The following is a 19,144-nucleotide window of genomic DNA, read 5'->3' as shown; positions in this document are numbered from 1 at the left end:
AAATTGCAAGGCCAAAGAAAGTGCACTCATGCAAGATGGAAATTTATGCAAGCACAATTCGATGATTTCTTCTCAAGCTAGTTACATCAGCAAAATTTGTCTAAACCATAACAAATGCCAAAAGTAATGAAATGTACAACTAGAAACAAATAAATAAACCTTTGGCTCAATCATACTCCCATGAACATAAATTCACAAAAAATATGAAACATTCAGGCAAGAATTACTACACTCCAAATGCAAGCACCAAAAGTATAATTTTATTGCAAAATAATGGTGGACCCAATTACATATTACAATGGAGTACTTATAAGAAATCATCTCAATTTGTGCTGAGAGTGAGAGATATCTTCATGCAATAAAATGCTTTTAATTTAATAAAAGAAACTAATTATATACAAACTAACAATCTAACTAGTGCTAAACAAGACTCCATCCATTTTTTATTCATTTATTGGATGCATAAGCCATTACATGTTTAAAAAAAAATTTATGAGAGGAGAAAGAATGAGAAAGATTTGAGTTGAAGTGGAAGTGTTTGGAGGTGCTAGATATGGAAGGTGATCCTTCACTAGGCATTTGTCAGAGTTAATCTGTTGTCAAAATGTGTTTCTCACGCATGGAAAGCTCTATTTTTGGAACTATCGGTAGAACTTCTGAAAATGCACACCTATGGAGCTACAGACTTGCACACCTACGGAGCTGCACACCTCAAAATGGTCCAAAATTTTACTGACTGTCAAAAATGAAATTTTGGCATTTGGGTTTTGTTCCCCTTCACCACAAAGCTATGTTTGGATGTTTGCCCTTGAATTTCTCTATAATCTCAATGATTTTTGCCACATTTGGTAAATCTAAAGCCTCATATTTTTCCTTGACCTTTTGTGTATAATTTTCTACCTCAATTTAGGTGTCAATGAAATCCTCGAGTTTGGTATCCAATTCTAGCAAGGCTTCTTCAGTTCTAAAGGCTTACTGGATATCATTGTCATTAGTTGCTTCCTCAAGAATCTTCTTAAAACTCTCTACTACTACCTTTATAGGAAAAACTTCTCTCGTTCTTCATCCTCAAAAATCCTTAAGCAAGCATCGTTGTAATGCTTCTCTACTTTCAAAATTTTCTCTCAGGCTTGGTCCTTGAGCCTATGGATCTTCGCATGTAATGTTTCCATTACTTTATTACTATTAGCAATCTTCTCTATCCAATCATCAATCAAATCTAACTCTTTTGCAATGTATACATCTACCAAAACTCTATATCTTTTCCCCTTTATTACCTGCAAAATTTGTAAGTCCTTGCTCCAAGCCCTTACCTCATCCATAACACTAAAATCCTGCTTCAAAATTGCCAACATTTTATTCATGTTCTCCTGTGTAGCATGCAATAACTTCAAGTTCCCCTAGATTATCAAAATTCCTTTATCCTCAAAACTTTCCCACCACTGTTGATAGGCTTTCAAAAATGGATCTACATGTACACTTCCCCCTTCTCTGAGAATGGTGTTCAATGTATCCTCGGGGTGATCAGGATCAAGAGGACCAACTAATTTAGCTAAATATCCTCTTAGGATCTCATTCTGCCTTCAAAGTGTTCAAACTTTGACCTCTTCCTATTCCATGCTCCTAAAGACTTCCTTGATTCCCATGGTCACCATTAATCAGGTTGTATCTTGTGTGGGCCTCCCAAGCATAACCTCTTTGATTTGATAATCTTGAGGATCGAGGCTTTCTACATTATTATCTTCAAGAGGAATAGCCACTTGGGCAAACAAATCTTGGTCCCATGTATTTTTGACAAATGCCAATGGTCTTGCCTCATGAAATAGGGACTCATGTTTATTCAAAATCTCAGCAATCTCAAAAATTTCCTCCTCATTAGCACAGAATTGAGGCTTGGTGCTCCTCATTATTTCTTTCTAGAGCCATCTTGGGATGCACTCAGCTAAAGACCTACCTCTTGAGGATGAAGAAGTATTTTGTGCTACCTCCTTTCCCTTATCACTCCTCCTTGAAGTACTTTCCCTTTGTGAGGGCTCTTCTTCTGTAGTCTTTGTCTCAGTAGACCCTGTAGCGTGCACCTCAGTGTCTTGGGAAGGTGGTTGAGAATATTCTACCATTTGTCCCTCCTTTGACACTTCATCAGCCACCATTTGTTCTATTTCCTCCCCTTGTGATAGTTCCTTCTTAACCTATTCTTCTTCTAAACTCTGAGGTAGAGGAGTAACTGAGACTTTATCTACTACCATGACTTGTGGTGGAGATGGGGGAGTAAGATTGGGACCTTATGAGTCTGGAAAAATTTGCATCCAGTATTCTTGTTGGGGTTCACCTATAGGGATATCCTTGATCTTGTCCCCAACTAGCTCTATTCCCATAGACATAAAATCAAAATCTGACAATTTGAAAATGTCATTGCCCTCTTTACTTTGCTCATCCACCCACTATTGTACTTCATCTTTTGAAGAAGAGACTTCCAAGGGTCCTAGTTGGCTAGATGGCAATGTCATCGTGGTACTCCTCCTCCTTTCTTGCCCTACACCTCTATCTAGTTGAATTCTTCTCTATAGGGGAAAATTTTTCTCTTCTTCTTCCTCCTCTTCTTCCTCTGGAATGGTTTTGGGAAAATATGGGAAAGGCACCATTCTTTTAGTCACCCTTTGCCTCTTCTTCATTTGAATCTTAATCCTTTTCTATTTTGTAGAGGCAGAAGGGGATGTTGGCTCTTCTTGTGGAGGAGGAATGAAAACTTGCTAACTCTCTCCCTCTTTTGACTGGTTCGGCATAAAGGGAGGCAATTGAGGGTCATCCTGGACTTGAGCAGCTCTAGTATCCTCGAACCCCTGTACATTTTCTTCCTGCTATTGGAGAGGTGCTTGTGCTTTGACATCTCTTGTTTCAACCCTTTGAGGAGAGCTCCTCTTTCTCTTATTCTTTCCTTTCCTCTCTGGAGGGTGATAGTATCCAACCAAGTGGTCAAATTGGAATACTATCTTTGGCTTGATGGAAGACTGGGCCACAAAGCTAGAAATTGTAACTTTCTTCCCTCTACCTTTCTCTGGGCGGGCTTGAGTGTGAAAGATCATGATGTTAGATATTAGATCAAGTTGAAAAGGCTTCTTGATCCAATCATTTGACATTTTGATGACATGCCTCACCCGATGATTAATATCATAACCCTCCTCCCTATCAACCTCGGCATTCATGATGGGTCTCTCTTTGATTTTCTTTGAGTTGAACATGGGGTCAAGCAAATCCCTAGAATCTTCTTGCCTTATTTCCTCTAGAATGTTTATTTTGAGAGCCTTCTCCACCAAATACAAATTCATTCTACAATAGTCCCTTATATGGACATCACAGTTGTTTGTTGCATTCATCTAGTGATCCTTAATGGCCTCCTTGTGATGGGATTCTTTACCAGCCAGACTCTCAACCTTCCCAATATTATCAAAATAGGGCCAAGGAGAGTTGTATTCATCTAGGGGATAATGTTCCCACTCCCACTCAAAAGATAGAATATATTGCTTTCGTTTCACCTAGTATGGTCCTATGACTAGGGGCCATGTCCAACATGGTCTCCACTACTTCTTGACCCTATCATAGGTAGACTCAATTCGCTGTGCAATCTCCAACAAAACTAGTTTATCACTTGGATATCTTGGGAGCTTCTTAGGGTTGATAGAGGCACCGGCTACCTGTAGTTATGTGAATGTCTTAAACTGGATGTAGTAGGCCCCAAGAGCTATTACCTATGCTATTGCCTCATTAGATAAACTCTTTGCATAATCTCCCTCTATGAATCAGATGACTACAAAAATGAATGTTTCATTCATAATTTTGTATTCCTTACTCTATGCTGAGAGCTTCTTCCTCAGCAGTTGAGGGTAGACAATGTATGGCCAAGAATTGGGATCCTGCATGTTGCCTATCTTGTACAATCCAAGATAATTTGTGGCCCTAGCTGCCAGCAGATACACCATGTAGGAAGTCATATAGAACTTCTTCTTGTCTTTGACTACCTCCAATTGCTCACACAAGTTTTCACTTAATGTGGTGGCCCAATCCAATGGCATCTTTGTTGTCTTGATAGTCTCAATAAAGTTCACCATAAAAACACTCAAATGTTTCACTGCTAATAGACCCATGACTCTACTCAGAAGAATGATAGAATAGCCAATATCATCCTTCATGTATCCCCTAGTCATGTCCACCTTTCTTTTTATCCTTCCTAGAGGTGTCTTCTCAATGAGATAGGAGGATTGGATGATTTCTGTCACTTCTTTCAGGTGCTCCCTATACCACCTCTCTGCTGCTTCATAGGAGAGTCTAATGAATTGATCTTCCCTCAAGAGAGGGAAGACCCTTTCAATTTTGTTAGGTCAAAGGTCAAGAACCACTACTATTATGCTCTTCACCACTCTTTCTTCAAGAACAAAGTGTTGAGCTAGTGTCATAATCAACTCTGCTGATTGCACTGACACTAGGTGTGAAGCTACGCTCACCAACACCAATCAGATCAAAGCGAATACTAGAGTTGATCTCTCTGTGGGTTTATTTCACATTCTAAGGAATTCTCCCAAGTTAGTATGTCCCAAATTAGTGTCTTTGATTTCTACATAATTATATTGGAAACTCAACTTCAATGGCACACCTTGGAACCTGAACACAACGAGCTTAGGTATCATTTTCTCTCCAAATGTGGATGTCATTAGATATACATGACACAAGAAAGGCATTCATTTGTTCAAAATAATAAAAACCTAAAAATTAAAAATGCAAAAGCATTCAATTATTTATTAACAAAAAATAAAAATGAACATAGGGTGCATCTTTTTATTTATTTTTTATTTTATTTTATTTCTATTTTTTATTTAATTATTTATTTAATTTTTTTTTGTAAGAGCATGGAGGTGGATGAGCGCATGATGCAGTGAGGTGCACGTAGTGCAATGAGGATGTGTTTTGTACATAGCAGTGTGAGTATGGTGGTGTGTGCGAGGGAAACATGTCAATGAGGGTGCGTACACGATAAGCATAGTGTTCCATGGTGCACAAGAGGTGTGCAGTGATGATGAGGTGTGTGCATAGTGTGAGTTGCATGGTGCACAAAAGGTGTGCACGGTGTGGGATTACATCGCAGGCAGTGCAGGGTTTTACATGGTGCACAAGTGGATGCGCAACAAAGGTAGTTCACATGATAGTGTTTGCAAGGTGACATATGGGTGTGCAATGCACACAAGGGAGAGTAAGGTGTGCAGTGTGCAAGTATGTGTAGCGTGAAGTGCATGGTGAGGCATGCAAGAGCTTGAGGTGCACAACGCCTATCATAGTTGTGTGGAGTGTGCATACCTGCATAGATGTGCACATGATGGCAAAGTGTGAAATGCACAAAATGTGCAGCAAACATTTTGTGTTGATGTTTCATGTGCACCTTAATGCAAGTGCAGAGTGCAAAATTGAAGACAATTCACAAAGCATGCAAAATGCAGAGGGCATGGCAAATGAGCTCAAATTTTTAAAATGCAATAATGAAAAGGTGAGGTTGGAGGGGTGGGGGGTTTATATAACCCTACCCACCTTGGGTGGTGCACACTGCGCAAACATGCAGCTGCGCATTATGCATCACCCAAAGTGGGATGCAGTCTCATGCACCACGCGAGGTGCGCGAGTGTGCTCTTTGACTTAAAATTTTATTTATTTATTTATTTTTATTTCTTTATTCTTAATCTTTCAATTTTTTATATTTTTTCAAAATTTTGACCTTTCTATGACTTTTTGATTTTACAATTTTTTCTAACCTTTTGATTTTTTTGATTTTTCAACCTTTTACTATTTGACGACACAAACTCAGTGCCTCAAAATTGGCCAAAATCCAAAAAAGAGTAGGGGTTCCCCATTTCCTAATGGAAATGGGGCATGCGTTGTGGAACCACAATAGCAAAATATAATACATTGCGTAAAATGACATGCACGGCCCTTGATAATCTCTATAGAAATTTAGATTAATTTTCTATGGCTGAAAAACTTTTAGGGTGGATGAGAATCATAGATTTGGATAATCCTAATAAATTTTTAAAGATTGATGCAAATAGGGAATTATGTGCCAATATATGGGGTGTTGAGATACCAATGCACTTATGTGGAAGGCTTGTGTCCATGAGAAAAGAAAAGAAACCCAAGCAGAAAACATTGACTATTACAAGGAAGTGTTTGAACATATTGTTAAGTCTATAATGAATTCTGTGAAGGATATTTCTTATAATCTTTCCTCAGAAATTAGAGAAAGATTTCCTTGACATGAATTGCTTTAATCAATGTGTGTTGTGTTTCCCCATTACTAGATTTTAAGAAGTGCTAAAGATTTTTGAGATAAGTTAATGGTTTTGATAGATCAATTTTGCAAAAGAAAAGAAATCAATGGGGTGACTGTAAATGGAGTTTTAGGCAAATCTCATTTGAGAGAGTAGTCATGTCATTTTTCCTATATAATGATGGAACAATATGATCTTATGTGGAACTATAGAGAAGAAGGATCATTAACCAAACTTTGGACAAATCTAGCTCAAATAGAAGTATTTCAAGATTCAATATCAAAAAAAATCAAGCTTGCTAAATTATGTTTAACTGTGATATTAGGGTTTGTGGAGGATAAGAGAGTTTTCAGTGCTTTGGGGTTCCTAAAATCAAAGGTAAGAAATAAACTAGACAATAATTTGGAAAATTGTTTGAGGTTGTACACATATAGATATGAAATCAACACTTTTCCTTATGAAAGGGCACTAAAATTGTGGATGGAGAAATTTCAAAGAAGAGGCTTGGGCAACATTTCAAACAATGTGATCAATAACTCAGGTAGTGGTGCTAGTAGTGGTAGCATTGATGTTAAAGTAGAGGATTACTATTAGGATGACAAAGGTATGCCTATTGGAGAAAACATGGAGCATGATGGACTGTTTGAACTTGATGTCGATTCAGATCATGAGATAATGTGGCAAGTTTAATAGTTATAATATGATGTGTCAATTCTGAATTATTATCTAAATCTAATCATGATTTATCTATCATTCATAATAATTTATATCATTTTTTAAATTTCTAATTTCAAACAAATAATTACATTTTAAGTTAGATGATGCCATGATTCATGAATCAAGATTCATTCAAATTTTACCATTAATATTGCTTTTTATTTACATTATTATGCTCATATAATACATTGTTATGGTACAATGACAATCCTTGATATTTTTGTGAAAATATAGCAATTCAAATGATAAAATTCAATGAATTCAATTTGCAAAAGTTAAATTTGAATGCCCAATTTCATAATCATGAGTTAAAAGTACTAAATTTATAGCTATAACATTGAGAAAATGACCTTGAATTCCCTTCTATACAAATATAGAAATAAGGGAGAAATAATAGCTTCAGGTTATTTTACCTCATGGGAAGAGTCTTAGACTAGCATCAAATTCATTATCAAAAAAACATTTTTTGTCTTTGCATTTGATAGGCCTGGTAAGCAAATTAGCATTTTAATTATGCTACATTTACCCTGTTCAAGAAACAAAGTTCAAATTTTAAATCATATCAAACAATTACAAATAGAAATAAAGTGAATACTACAAAGATGATTAAAATCACTTTCCAAGTTTTACATACTCTAATGCCTGATGGATGTCTTATGATATGACTGAAGATTTGGTCAAATTTTTTAGGATGTTGACGTCTACTTCATTTGGTGTTTTGACATTTGTCATGTTATAGTAGATGACCTTTAACTTTGTTAGACTTCCATATTTGGAAAGTTTACTTGAAAGAAATGCTACATCCAATAGTGCATTCAGATTCTCCAATGGTTTGATGCAATTAAAAATGCCTTCAGGAGTTGAATCTTGAGGAAACTTGACTGCTTCATACATCATTTGGCCTCCAACTCTTTTTGGTAAGCTTCCCTACCAATGAATGTCATTGACAAATTACTACAGCAAGGAGTAGGCAAACCAAGACTTATCATTATTTTTTCTCTATCATCCATCTTGGTGAGTTTTCTCCCAATTGAGTTTAAATATTCCTCTCCTTCCCTTATACTCTGGCATTTCTTAATGACATTTGATGACTTTACTGATGCACAAACATAGTCGTGAACTCCTTGGCTAGTCAAATACCTATCACTATGTGTATTGATTATGTGTATAATCTATCTTGTAGTCTTCTTGAGCTTAAAAAGGTCATTGTTCTTCTCAATCTACTCTTTGATACTCCCACAAATGGTTTGAAAACTTTGATGCAATTCAAACCAATAACACAACCTATTGGTATTTACCATAATTTCCCTCCACATTTTTTTCTTTAATTAGCTTGATTAAATTTTTTATTTTTCATTTGAGTTAAACAAGTTGTTCTTGAAGGTTTTGATTGTTGTATTAGCCTTCTGTACCTCTTGCACCATTTGTGATAACTTATTTTCACTTTGTTTCTTTATTTCCTCTTCTTTCTCTTCCCATTGTTTTTCTTTTTCCTTCTCATTGTCCAATTCCTTATTTATGTTACTAATTGTATGTCCACTAGACTCCAACTTTTTGAAAATATCTACTATAGATGCTCTTTTATCCTCAAGTTTTTTATTTGTTTCTTGCAATTTGTCCCCGAGTTCTTTGAGTTTTTCATCAACTTCCATATTAACATGGTTTAGAGTATGACTAAGTCTCTTATTTCTCTATTCCAATTGTTCCTTCAACATCTTGAGTTTTGTGTCTCTCTCTACATTTACATTAGATAGCTTTTTATTTCTTTCTTCTAATTGTTCCTTCAAAATTTTCATTTCTGCCTCCATATTTGTTGGCTAAGGTTGTGTACTTGGTCCTTGAGAGGAAGCACTTGTAATCCTTTTCTCTGTTTCTTTGCACCTGCTAGTTATTTCTTTCTCCTTTTCCTTTGCAGTTTCTAGGTCTTCTTTTAAATTTTCAATTGCCTTCTCCAAACCTTTTTTCTCTCTCTCCACCTTGAACAATGAACTGTAGACCACATAGTTGGTCTTTTTTGCCACACTGACTTTGTCCACATTTTTTACTTTGGAGAAATCCATAGATAGTATGTTAACATGAAAATTTGATGGATTTATCTCACTCTCTAGTGGATTATTATCTCACTATGGGGGACAAACAATCATAAACTCCATCAATTATTTATTGGTGTTATATATTGGAAATATCCTACTTGATGTAGGTTCTTGAGAAGGAACCACCTCAAGTACATCCTTCTTGAATGCCTTATTGTTTTTTCTATTCATCTTTGTGGTTTCTTGGAAATTTGATACAAAATTATTAAATTCAAAATTTGGATTTGTTGATACAATACTATGATTGAAAGGAGAAAGAGCACTTGCAATATTTTACTTGTCTTTACCAATGCCTGAGGTTGTAATAATTGTATTTTGAGGATTACCAATACCAACAACATCACCCCTTCCTAATCCTACCCCACTACCACTAAAAAGTGGAGTTTTTGGATTATTCTAAAAGGTATTTTTTTGAGGGAGTTGAGACTAGCATTGTATCATTATTAGTATCTGAAACCTTTTGCTTCTTTGCATAGTGACCTTCAACTCCGAGGGTAGGGATCTTGTCAAATTTTAGTTGCATCATACCTTTTCCAGAGGAAACAACTTGGGATTTTATATATCCACCTTGGATGAACATTTTCTTGGGTTCACCTTTTTTTGAACCTGATGGGTCATCTGACTCATCTCCAATGTTTGGTTTATGACCACATTTTGGTACATCTGGTACTGGGAGTGGATACCAATTTCCTTGACCTGTTATGCCTAGCCCATGATCACCTAGATGACCCATTTTTTCTATCAAATTTCCCCTATGCCATATTTTTCCCTTCTTTGATGATTAAGTACAATGTATTATCTAGTTGAATCAAACATACTACTACTTGGAGCAATGGATTCACTAGAACCAATGGCAATGCCTATGGCTATGGATGAAGGATCCTTACAAACCTCATACTCATTGCCTTATCAGTTGCATCATGTTGTGTTGTTATTGCATCTGGATGCTCATTATCCCATAATTTTCTAAATGTTTCATCCTCAAGAAAGTCCTCAAAATTTGCAGAGGTGTTTGGTCTGTCGAGATTCTTCCTTACCTCCCAAAATGCATTAATTTTTTATCAACACCACATTGTAGCTACACAATCATGATTTATGGCATCTAGAAGATGCTTTTTTACTTAGATGATATACTTTTTGGTAGAAATTGTAGGATGTCACTGGCTGCACTTTTTCATTCTATCTGTGCAATTCTTTAATTTGTACTGACAATTCTTGTATTGAAATATTTTTTTACTAGAGCATTTTTCCATCTCTATTTTGACCTCTTCCCATGATTCAATATTTTTAAATCTTTCAATCAATGGCACACTCTCATGTTGGCATTTCCTTGCAGAGTTCCCATTCTATACAAGCTTTGTACCAATTATGTTTAGCAGGTCATACTGCTAGTGCTTAGCAACATCAAATTTAAAAATTGCAAACAATTATTGTACCACATTGAATGCTCTTTTCTCAAATGTGAACCCTCCACATTTGACAGGCAAGGAAGGAAAAATGGTTTTTCTTTTGTTGACCATGAAATAATACATTTGTGCTTTCCATCTATCGTACATAGTCTAATGCAAATACCCTTTCTATCACATGTATGGGAAGTTTGTAGGGTTCTAAAATAGAATCTTAAAATCTTAATATAGTGTACTCCTCTATAAAGTACCAGTCAGCCAATTAAATTTGACTTCCTAGTTGAATTAATCATTTACAAGACATGCAATTTAGACATTGAAGTGCCTATAATTTTATGATAAAGTGGTTCCAAAAAGAAGTCTACAAAGTGGTTGTAGTTCTTTTGGGGATCACCCATCCTAATCATAGATGTTCATTCAAATATTGGTTTACCAAAATTAAGCTAAAGCTTGTTTGTTTCAAAAATTTGATAATGCTTTGATAATAGAAGATAACACAAGTAGGTCATGTATCTAAATGGCTTATGTGGAAGTGGGTCTACCCCTCTTTTAATCATTAACAATAATGTTCCAAACCTAAACACATTGATAGTTGAGATACAGTATCCTGAACCCACTACAAAAAAATATCCAATTCCTAAGGAGGTTTATGATCATGAGGCATATTGAATGCATCTTCTAACCCTCTAATATAATAAAAAAAATTATCCAAACCTAACTTTTCATGTGTTTTTGCCAATTTTTCTAGGTCAGTGTGGGTTGGGTTTGGTTCTTCAAACCCTAGGTCCAATAGTCTACCAAATTCACTCTATGTGATAGACAAAATTACCTCCTATGTATTTTGATTCACAATTACCTTTCTATTTTCATCATAGTTTTCAACATAAACTATTACAAATTCTGGACAAGGAAATACTTGAGGGAACCCCAAGCAGGCAATTCCACCAGTCCACATTGTAACTTTGTCTACAATGGTCCCTATCATGGTGTTCGATTTAATATATTTTGATTCTTTTTGTGCATCATTCCACTTATCTTTAATTGCATATCTAATTGCCTTAATACTCCTTCCATAGATAAAAAGATCCAAAATATCATGGAATTCATTAGTAAAACCTGGCATTTTAACAAGTTTGTACATGTTAAAAGCTAGTTTTTGGGTCCCCTGTATTTTCTTTTGGGTTGCAATTCCACTGCCAGTGCCACTCCTTTTGTATGTTTTCATCATCATTGAAAATTTTACAGAACTATACACAAGCACAAATTACAATTTATAGACATGAATAACATTTAAACCCTAAATTATATTTGTAATTTTTAACTTTTCAAGTTACCTAGCCACTAAAAAGTAAACAATTTAGGCTTACAATACACAATAAATTGGAAATTAAACCCTAAATTTTATAGTCAATACTATTTACTAAACTATTAGTAAAAAATGTGTCCAGGAATCAGGATCTTACCTGGAAAGTTGAAACTCTAATTGATAACTATTTTCTATGACATTGAGTTGTCTAAGAAGACTAGGTTTTTGATGCTCATAGCTCCACTGCTTTTACTAAATCATTGTCCTTGGATTGGTAATCTATGCACACTTTAAAAATCCAAGTTTGAATAATGAAAACTAAACCTTATAGTATGCATAAAAGAAAATTACTCGAGCATGTGTTTGATATTAATTCTAACGTACATTGTACAATAAATAGCTGATATTATAATTATCTGTGAAACCATAAACATACAATGTTACAGTATGATTCAAGATTAACTCTAATAGTTACAATAATTTATGAAGACTTCTTTTTGGGGGAAATTTTAAAATAAAATTGAAGGTAGCCAAATTCAGCCCAAAATAAATCTCGAGACTTCGATCTTTGATGTCCAATGGTGTTAGTTTTCAATCTTTACATGTCCTGTTACCACACCATGGTCTATATCAATGCCACATGTCTTCTTACTAACCCAATTCATGTATGGTACATGTCTTCTTTTCATGGAATTTGAGAAAGCAAAACTACTCTAGCCAAAATTGACCTAAAATATGACTAGGGCCATTCGATCTTTGTTGATCAAATGATGTGTAACATTGTAAGGGATGTAGATGTTTCAATAGATGTTATGTCAAGTATATCACATGTCCTCTTCCCAAGGAATATGTGAATACAAGTCAACTTTTGTCGAAACTAGCCCAATATCCATTTGGAGTCATCAATCTAAGTTGGTCGAATGATGGTCAGCTTGATTCCCTATATCATGTGTCAATGTGATATCTATCATCCATGTCAAAATGATTATTGAATAGTCAATGTGTCACTAGTATTACATGTATGTCATGTATCCTCTCTCTAGAGTGATTTGGGAAAATGAGTTGAGTGTTGCCCAAATCGGCTTGAAATACATCTCGAGCAGTTGATCCTTGCTCATCTAATGGTAGTGGTGGCATCCCCTTTATTATATTAACACTTGCATCATCATATTAAATTATGATTATAATATTAATTATTATTATATTATAATATTAATTATTATTATATTATAATAATAACAAGATTCTATTAACAGTTGTGCATTTTTGAAATGTGCATTGAATTTCAAACTAAACCATTTACATTAACAAAATATTTATCTTATCTTATGCTTTTGATGATGCTTAAAATATAATCAAGGACCTAATTCATTATAGTTAAATTATTCTAATTCATATAGCATAGTTAAAGTTTTAATTAAAAATTCATTACAATATGAATAGTTGACCATTCTTATATAGCATATTTATTAGTTATTAGAGACTAGAGATGGCTTTATGGTTGCATTTATAAAATTGGTTGAGTGTGAGCAACATTTTCTTGAAAAGCATCTCTAGTCATTAATATAACTTGATCAAATGGTGCTACTATGCGCATAGTGATTTCACACTTGATCATGTTTGCCACATGTCTTCTTTCCAGGGCTTTTGGAAAAGCTAGTCAGTTGTTGCCAAATTCGGCCCAAAAATCATCTAAAGTTGTTGATCTTTGTTCATCCAACGGTCATCATGGCATGACCTTTTAACTCTATAATATTACTAACATAGTTCTTAAATATATTATAATTTTTATAATTTTTAAAATGAAATAGTTTTTCAATGATACTTTAAATTTGATTGTAAAATAAGCCTATCCAGTGGAGAGTTAAATCTGATTGTAAAAGTAACTATCGATTATGTTCCATATATTCTATTATTTTACACTACTAGTGCTAAAACCAAATACTGAAGTTAGTGTCAATCAATTTATTTATTAAATTGATTGTTAAATGTGAAACCTCAATAAGTTAATTTTAATTCAATGTTAAATGTTATATTTTGTTTCTTAAAAATTTAATTAAAAAATTAGAAAATGACAAAATATTGCATAAGTAAGTGTAACAATGAAATGCAATTTTATATGGAACTCCAAAAATTTCATTGATATTCATTGTCACTTGAAAATTACAATTTGAGGTAGAGTCTAGAGGCTCTAGAGGCATGTACAGTTATTTTAATTTGATTAAACAAAATAGAAAGTGAAACCAGACTTCAGGGGAAAACCCTAGTACTATTGTACTAGTCATTGTAGAAAGCATAAGATTGGACTAAGGTTGTGAATTCTTCTAGCCATGGGTTGTCTTGTGCCACTTCATCCAGGTTATACCATTTTTAGAGAAAATCTAAGCCAATTTGTGCTCATTTCTTATGGTGCTTCAACTGCCTAGCAGTCAAGCCCAATAGAAATGGTTGCAAGGCCACATTCTGTCCAAGTTCCAAAACCTTGTAGATTTCACCCGCTCAAGAGATCCCCACCCCTCATTCTACATGAGCAACAATATCAATGTTATTGCCCAAGTATTTTTCTTTAAAGGTCTTCCTTAGGAGAAAAAAAATGTCAACCCTTGCTTCTTTGAGGTCAAGCAGAGAGGCTAGAAAATGGGATGTAATGTTAGTGTTGACATGGTACCTATTCTCATTCTCCAAAAACAGATGCCCTAGAGCCATTTTCACAGCATGAATAATGAAGTTTACAATAGTACTTGTAGTAGGAACAATCTCATTACAGATTGACAAGAGGCTTTTATCAGAGACTTCACCTTCCAATTTGCATGTCAAGTGAATTGTAGTGGCCACCTTGATTACAAAGCAAGGCCTACCACTCAACCAGACTACCACCAAGTAAACCATACCAGACTTGAACGAGCATTAGAACTATATACCTATTACCAGGCTATTGACTACCAAAAATGAGATGAGCAACCTATAAATAAGTTGAGTGGTTGAGAAATGGTCCTAACTCCCTACATATTTTGTCCATCTAGCTTCAAGTTCATTTGTTTTAAATTATTAGATCTTCACAAATCTTTAACATAAATGCAAGTTTGTGCCAAAAAATTTGGTATGCATGCAATGTCGATGGAAGAGGGAATTCCACTAACAGTGATAAAGACATGTATGTCCTATCCACTGCAAGTGGTATAGGCTAGAAGGAAACATGTCACCATTCTAGAGACTTGAACAAGGTCAAGGCTTCGTTCCAAATGTTTGGCCTGAAATAAACCTTCAACTATTGATATATTATCATCCGACAGACAATAGTTTGTAAATGGATGTTACTTGTTACACACATATGTTGGAGATATGAAATGATATTAGGAACATTTCCTAAAAAGCCATTACTACATACATCAATTCATGGTCATATGCAGCATGTGTAGTATGTACTATGTACTACTAATAGATAGTAAGTACTTACTAGAAAGTGAAATTATGATTTACACAAATTTAGAAAGTAAATTTACGATTACTATAAAATAACTAGAGCCAAAAAAAAGCACCATGCCCACTAAAATATCAAATGTCAACAAAAGAGGTTTTACTTTGCATTATATTCTTTACATCTGCTTTACATTTCATCTTCATATATATATAGTATACCAATAATGGTTGTTGTTTCCCCTAGAAAGGGAAGTGACAAAGTTTCAAACTGTTACATTTCAAATTCATACACTTTTGATAATATATTTTTAAAAATAAACCCTAACTAAACTAATGATTCTCCATGTAACATTTATTTTATCCTTCAAAACATCCCAAAAGTGTTTAAGTTCTAGTTTTGTTGTTCCACTACATTTGCAATTTGATCTTCAAAATTAGCAGGGTCGAGACCCACTTCAAAAAACATTGCTCAGAGGTCTGCCTTTTCCTACCCCTTTTTGAGCTCTTTGATGACATCCTAGGGATTAGCAGAGAGATCTTGCAAAGCTTCAATAAGCCTAGTAGTAAGATCATTTTTTTCCCCATCCTCCTCCACAAACAAATCTAGGTTGACAACTGGGCTTGGATTTTCATTTGACGGTCCCTCTTCCACATGCAATCCCATTTTTGGCAACCAACTACTTTTTCGATAATGGTAGCCACTGATTAGGATGTCTACAATTTAAAGAATGTTTTTTCAAACAAATTCTACCATGCCATAAATGCAATAAGACTTTCCACATATGTGACATCCAGCCACATCCACCAACACATTATATATGTTGTTTCAATAGAAAGGAAAAATTGCCTAATCAAATTTTTTTTTTTCCATTAAAAGAGAAAAATTTCCTAATCAAATATATATTTTTCCAACAAATGGGAAAATTTACCTAATGCAATATATATTTTTTCCCAATGAATGGGAAAAATTGCCATATACTATATATACCCTTTGTATCAAAAGGGACAAAATCACCTTGATTTTATGAAATTTTGTAATGGTTGATGAAATTTTCCATCTAACACTAAACTTTTCATGACATCAAAAAAATAATTTCCAATAGAAGTTTTTTTTTTTTCCCCCGAAAGTAATGTTAGATTCGCCATGAATTTATATATTTTTTGAGAAGGGGGTTTCTTAAAGTTATCCCTACTTAGAACCCTTCTTCATGTTTATGCAATTAGAGTGTTAGCTATTCAAGAAATGAGATGTGATCCTAAGAATGATATAACCTTAGATGCACTAGTGGGAATATTGACAATATTTGAGTTGGATAATTTTGATAATTATGTTCCTAACTCCAGTAACCTTGAGTCTACATTCCAAGCCAAGCTATCACTTAAGAAGAAAGTTGCAAAGTATAAAAGAAAGAAGTATGAAAGTGAAGATGAAAATAGTTTTGATGATGATCTTGAAGTCATTGAAGCATTTCTTGCAAGAAGATTTCCCAAAGGCAAAATTCCTTTGATCTACTTTTCTTATGAAGAAGTTGGTCACATTGTTGCAGGTGTCCAAATAGAGAAGGAAAAGAAGAAAAGAAGCATGAAAAGTACAAAAGAAAGAAGGATTTCAAAAGCTACAAAGACTACAAGGACAAAGATAAGAAATCTTGTTACATGGCTAAAGATTTTGATAGTAGTGAAGAAGATGAAATGGTTTACATTGTTGTTAAGGATGAATCAGATGATGAGAATGATAAGATGGCCCTTATCTTACTTGTTAATAAGAATGATACATGGATTATTGATAGTGGTTATTCTCACCACATGACTGGTGATAAATCTAAATTTGAGCACTTGGAACACTATGATGGTGGGAGTGTCAGATTTGGAAATGATGAGCCTTGTTATGTGAAGGGAAAAGGTTGTATTGCACTAACCAATGATCTCAGATGTGACAATGCTTATTGGGTTGAAGGATTGAAACATAATTTTCTAAGTGTGGCACAATTGAATAGAAAATCCAAGCTACTAGATGGAGATGGAAATCTAGTTGGGACTAGTAATCAAACAAGAGGTAATCTATTCTACCTAGATCTAACTATAAATTTATGTTTCGTAACTCAAGTAGAAGAAATTTGGTTATGGCATAAAAGATTGTGTCATATGAATTTTGATAACCTAGTCAATATAAGAAAAAACAAAAGGGTTAGAGTCATTCCAAGCTTGAAGAAACCTGATATGAACATCTACAAGAATTGTCAAATTGGAAAGGTGGAAAAGACAAGTTTTAAAAACAAGAATTGTCATTCTGAAGAAGTCTTGGAGCTAGTTCATACTAACCTTTGTGGAACTATTGGCATACAAAGCTACACTAGAGATAAGTATTTTCTTTTTTTTGTTGATGATTATTCTAGGAGGATGACAGTTATATATTTAAGGATAAATTAGAAGCTTTTCAAAAGTTCAAATGGTATCTAGCAAGAATTGACAAGGAAACAAGAAAGAAACTAAAAAATTTAAGATCATATAGAGGAGATAAATTCATCTTAAATGAATTCAATGAACTCTATAATGAAAGGGGAATTAAAAGACAAGTATCTCCACCTGGTACACCTCAATAGAATAATATCATTGAGAGAAGGAATATATCAATCATAGATCATGCAAGAATGTTGATGATAGAGAAGAGTGTTGCTATCAAATACTGGAAGGAATCAATCAACATTATAGTTCATACCTTGAACCAAGTTCAGTTGAAAAAGGATTCAAATCAAACATCTTTTGAATTATGGTATGGTTATAAACATAATGTTTGTTATTTCAAAGTATTTGGAAGCAAATGTTATATTCTAAAGGAGTCAAAAAATAATTGACGTGAAAAGTGATGAAGGCATATTCTTGGGATACTCCAAAAAGAGTAAAGCATATAAATGTTTGAATCTATCTACTCTTAAAGTTATAGAAAGTGCACATGTAAAGATTAATGAGTTTTTAGAAGAGTCTGAAGAAAAAGGTAGGAAAGAACCTAAAGACTAAAGAAACTTTGTTTACTATGAGCCTGATACTTTACCTGAGGTTGAAGCAAATGGTAGTTAGTAGTCTTCACTACCTGAGTCCTTGAAATCCCCAGTTCAACCTGAGGTGTAGTCAATGCAACCTAACTCACATTTTGAAGGAACCAAGTTTTAGGAAGTACAAACTAAGTAATTTGATGCACTTGAATCACAAACAATGGGACCCAAGAATGATTCAAAAGATCATGGTGAACCTAGTGAATCTAAGAAGAAGGAGCCCAGACTTGTCGGATATGTCAGAAGGCATCATGAACCCTAACAAATCATTGGATATTAGTCAAAACACATAATGATAATAAACAAATTAAAAGGCACATGTTTGCTTACTAAATTTCAACCTAGAACTATCAAAAATGCATTAAAAATGAAATTTGAATAGAGGAAATGAATGAAGAGATTGATTAGATTAAAAGGAACAAAACTTGGACTCTTGTTCCTAGACCCAAGGAGAAGAGTGTAATTGGCACAAAATGGGTATTCAAAAATAAGTTGAATGAGAATGGAGAAGTTTGAAGAAACAAGGAAAGACTAGTTTGCAAGGGTTATGCTCAAGAGGAAGGTATTGAATATGGAGACACTTTTTCTCCTATTGCTATACTAGAAGGTGTTAGAACACTCATTGCATATGTAGCACACAAAGGATTCAAAAGTATATCAGGTGGATGTGAAATCAGCATTCTTGAATGGAATCTTAGAAGAGGAAGTCTACATTGAGCAACCAGAAGGTTTCATTGATCCTAGCAAAAGGGGGCATGGTTTGCAGACTACATAAAGCTTTTTATGGTCTCAAACAAGCCCCTAGAGCATGGAATGAAAAGTTACATAATTATCTCATAAA

The sequence above is a fragment of the Cupressus sempervirens genome, chromosome 5, assembly GCF_028749045.1.
Source record: "Cupressus sempervirens isolate cs-2001-9-10 chromosome 5, ASM2874904v1, whole genome shotgun sequence".
Taxonomy (NCBI): domain Eukaryota; kingdom Viridiplantae; phylum Streptophyta; class Pinopsida; order Cupressales; family Cupressaceae; genus Cupressus; species Cupressus sempervirens.
Note: the sequence above shows the minus strand (reverse complement) of the source record.